Here is a 5,382-nt window from a genome sequence, read left to right as displayed (position 1 = left end):
AAAAAATAAAAGTTGTACTCACACACACTGATTGGCTGTCACTGTCCTGTCAGTCAGTCAGTCAGTCAATTCGTCAGCCCAGTCCAGTCAGTTCGTCTTCCGGGTTTGACTGCTGGATGTCTGGTGTGAGATGATGACCGGCTTCTAGTTAACAGCTGAGCAGTGCGATGGTGAGATGAATGGACCGGCGGGAGAACGAAAACGGAATGAGATGACGTGTGAACCGGAGCGACTGCAAGTGAGTGATCAGACTGAAACAACGGGATTATACTGCCGTACTATTCTCGGTCGGGATGAGCGCGCTGCTCCGACGCTTCCGCCACTCTCTCCGTGCTGAGCCTCTCTCCGTGCTGAGGCTATGGGCGTATTTTAAAAAAAAACCGGGGCGAGCGGAGAACGAATGGGTGAGTGAGAGGACGGTCTTCCGGGGGTGTATGTGTGTGTGATGCGACAGATCCATGCACAGATCCAGGTTGTCACAGCGTGAAGTAACTACCTCAATAAGTCAAAAAGCAAAAGGCTATGACTCTGAACGAATTTAGGGTTTTGCCCTTCTCCAGCTGGCCATCCCAAAAATGCACCAGAATACAGGAAAGCACATTTACCAAATTCAGAATTTTCTGGGGGAGGACCCCCAGACCCCCCTTCCCCCATTTGCACCCACTTTCATACAAATAAGGTAGGGGGTCCTTATGCATCTGTGCCCAGGAGGACAGTAGTTCACAATCCGTCACTGTATTATTACAATTTCTAATGTAACATTATAGTGTGACATTTGTGTCAATAATTGTCAATCACAGGTGACTCCGTGGTGGTGGGAGGGGGGCCCCAAATCAAATTCTGCTTAGGGCCCCCAAAAGGCTTGGGCCGGCACTGGGTAATGGGGAGGAGAAGACCAGGCTTGCAGGCAGGCAGGCAAGCAGGGTTGGCAGGAGCAGGTGTTGTATCGAGCTCTGTTTCCTCATCGAGGTTGTGTTTCCCCTAGTCCTGCCCCTGTCCGAAATGGCCCAAAGGGTGAAGGAAGCACGCGTTCACAAAAAGCTCACCCCCGAGCTGTTGTGCTCGTACCACAGAGGCACTGTAGAGAGAGCTAACGTTCAAAACTGACTTTTTTTAGCGAGTTTTATCTGAAGATGTTGTATTGTAGAAGTGAAATCCCAACTGTCTAGTTGTATTTTTAAACTGAGACAACAGCAACTTTATTAACACAACCAACTACTGTTATTTCTATCAATAAAAAATATTATATTTGTGAGAGACTTTTCATTTTGAATATTATGGACTTTTGGAAGAAAGTGTGCTCATTCATTTAAAGGCTAAATATAAATCGCTATTTTATCATATTTGTCTTAAATCCAGCTCCATTATAGCAGGTAAAGCACATCCTGACAGCTTGGAATATTACTGTCAGATACTGTTCCCCCTCTGTTCAATATGAAAGGACACTCACACATCTTTCAAATTCATACACCTGACTTCTTTCCCCACAACAGATAAGTCCTGTGATTTTCAGGCTGATATCATTAAATTTGACCATTCACAACAAGGGGGACGCATCCTGACAGCTTGGAGTATTACTGTCAGATATTGTTCCCCCTCTGTTCCATATTAAAGGAGGCTCAGACAAGCATTAAAGACTTTAATAACATTAAACAAAAAATAAATAGTGTGTACTTACTTTTTAGAACATACAATTATTATTCAAATTCAATAAATATAAAATTAAATGGCAAATGTGCAATATTTAACACATCAACAAAAACACCAAAATAATTTAAAAAAAAGATGAATATGAAAATTTTCATATAGGCTTTGTAAAGAAAACATCCACATTTATCAATTTCTTATTGTGGTCTTTTAAGTTCCTTTGTTTCAGCATGCTGCACATACAAATTTGTCCTCTATCTTTGGCCTTCCAACACATGCATAGTGGAACCACCGTCCACAGACATCACAGGATATCTGTATTACATAAACATTTGAACATTTGTGTTATAATGTAAACATTAGGGATGCAACAATATTCAATATTTTATCGAACCGTTCAATAAGCCCTGTTAGGTTCAATACACAAAGGCAAACAATACAATACAATACAGTACAATACAATACTACAATAATGTTTGCTGTTTAACTTGATTGGATACTGCATATGTTTATTATGGAAGGCAATTAAGATAAGTGTTACATTTTTATATAAGGTTTGTGGTTTGACTATATCTGCTTTAAATTATTTTTACATGCAATATTGTCTTTGCTAGTGTGAGTAGTTTTATATTAATATATCGAAACCGTACCGATACTGTGGCCCAAAATCTGTGATGCATACCGAACTGTGGGAAAACTCTACCGTTGCATCCCTAGTAAACATCAATGTTAATTCCTTCACCAATATTAGCTTGGGGGATAATAGTGTTTTTAAGATAGTGCTTCAGCACTTGCTACTTGGGGGGACTTTCAGCCATTGAAGAAAATGTAAATGAGGACTGCAATTTATTAAATCTAAGAGTATGTAAACTAGATAGGTAACAAACCCACACAACAAAACCACATGCGTTGATCATGACCTTGTGACGTCATGTCAGTGCATCTCTAGTGCATCTCTTAGAGGAGCTCATTGGATAAACCGAACATTCCAATTAAAGCTCAATTTCAGTAGCCTATTTGCACAGGAGAACCCCAAATGAGACGTCGCTCGAGTTGAAAAACTTTGGGAAAGCTATAAAAAAGGTATGTAAATTGTGCTGTGGACTTAAAAAATAATGAAACAGACTAACTACTAGCCTACATTAAGTTTCCAAATTCTCAAATAACTCCATGCTTTCTCTTGTCCTGCAAGGGAAATTAATCCAGACATTTACCGCAAAATTCTTAATTATAAATCATGCAGTAGCTACCCAGAGGGTGCTACAAAATCGGAGAAATATGTCATTCGAAGAAGGGCATCGGAATTCCTACTTGATGGTAAGTGAAAAGACATTAAAAGTTATTGATACTGTATAAATCCTACCACTATGAAGGTGGTTTTCTTTAAACTATTACAGCGGTTACCATCAACAGTATGGTTATTTTCCAAGCTGCATTTATACACACGTTTATAATTTAGGCATGTAGTAACGCATTATGTAATAACTCCACAAAATGTAATAGGGCCTACGTTTTCACTTCATAATGTAACAACACTCGCATTTTGTAATAAATACTTTGAATGCAATATGTAGGCCTAATGAATTTCAAAACATTTTGTAATTAATAATTACATGGTGCGGTGGTTATTACAAATTGCAGGAGTTGCAATTTTTTTCATGATGAAAAAGTTAGAAAACAGAGCATTTTGTAACAATCAATATTGAGTTGAAAATGTATAGGCTATTGCAAAATGCATTTGTTATAATGAAGTGAAAATGTATTTAAAAATTTAGTTATTACATGATGCGGTGTTGTTACATTGGCAAAGCCAGTTATGATGTAAAAATAACTTATGTAAACAATGCAATATTACATAAGCATTTAGACTATAATGCACTATATAGATCAAAGCTCATTTTAATTTAATACAATCTATTTAAAACATATTTATGACCTGCAATAAAGGACTTACTTTATTCTATATTCTACACAGAAGGAACATTGTATAAGAGAGGGAAGACTCAAAAGAGAAAGGTTGTCTATGACAAAGAAGAGGCCAACCAAATCTTCAGAGAATGCCATGCAAGCGCCTTTGGAGCCCACTGTGGTATCATGGAAACAAGAGACGCAGTGTGTAAAAGGTTTTACTGGCCTGGCATGACAGCTGATATTGATAAGTGGGTGAGTATATTTTTGATTCATCTAAAGAGAAAAATTATTCTGCAAACAATTCAATGGTACAGTTCTTCACAACTATACCCAAAGAAAAGCATGCATATGACTGAGCAAAGGAACTCCCCATGCTTACACCTGGCCTCTGCAGATAATAAGCTCCTGCATATTGGAAAAATGTTCTTGATAGAATTATTTCAGTGAGGGACAACAAAAATTCATTAGGTGGTAATACCTCAGTAGGGCGTGTTTCAAAATAATGCAACAGTGTAATATAATACAATAACTATAGTATAATATGAAACAACATAATACAAAATAATATAATGTAGCATGAAATGTATGTGTAATATATACTTGGCTATGCAAGATATGCATACATGCACAAAGATCTAATATAAAAATATATGTATCTAAGATATAAATATATACACGTAAATATGATGTATAAATACATAGCGATGCTATGATACATAATATCAATATAGTGTATATTATCAGGTTATATATATGGTGGTGAACAGAATCCATATTCCTTCCTTTTAATAATACCGAAGTTCACTTTTAACATATTGTCTTCCAGGTTGGAGAATGTATGGAATGCCAGGCCAGTGCTTCAACAATAAAGCAAGAGACAGAGTTCATCCCCATACAAGTGATAGACAATATTTTACTTTACTCTTTGAATCTTATATTTTGTGATGGAGAATGCTTAATAGTAATTCAAAATTAATATTGTATTTGTTACTGTGCTCTCCATTTTTAAGGTGAGCCAACCGTTTGAACTTGTGGGGATGGACATCATTGGCAAAGTGGCCGAGACGGAGGCAGGCAATATGTATATCTGTGTAATGGTGGATTACTTCACCAAGTGGCTTTTGCCCTACCATCCAAAACAGCTGCAAATGTGGCAGACTGTATTGTTAAGTTATTTTATCGTTTTGGGGCCCCAAAAAGGATCCTAACTGACCAGGGACGAGAGTTCGTTAATGAGGTTTGTTGAATGTTAAGTACGTTGTTACATAAATGTTAATGCATTTTTGGACTGTATGTGAGATGATCTCACATATCTCACATTTATTTGCATATGAAGTAACATTTTTTTGCAATGGCTAAAAGTTATTTGATTCAAACAAATGATAATGTGCTTATTATTGTTTGCCAACAGCTAAACAATGAGGTGTGCAAATGTCTGGGGATTGAGCGCCGCCTTTGTGCCCCATATCATCCACAAACAAATGGGCTTGTGGAAAAGTTAAATGGGACAATACAGAGGTAACAGTGTTGTAATTATATTACTTTTAATGTGTATATCTTTGTTGATACATGTAATGTTGAATATATTTATGACATTGTGAACTAAAAATGTATTTGAAACAAGGTAGCCTACCTATTTATATGATAATACTTTTCAGGGCACCGTGCAAACTTGTTAACCAACGTTCAGAGAGTTGGCATACATATCTGGATGCTGTGATGTTTGGGCTGAGTTAATTGAGAATCAGTGACAATGTTTATTCCATGCTAAAAAATAAGTAATATGCACAGTACATCAATATTTTGTGACCAAGGAAAAGTCTA

The sequence above is a fragment of the Pagrus pagrus genome (assembly GCF_965226575.1).
Source record: "Pagrus pagrus genome assembly, chromosome: 13".
NCBI lineage: Eukaryota > Metazoa > Chordata > Actinopteri > Spariformes > Sparidae > Pagrus > Pagrus pagrus.
The sequence above is the reverse complement of the archived record's forward strand: the minus strand, read 5'-3'. Positions refer to the sequence as shown.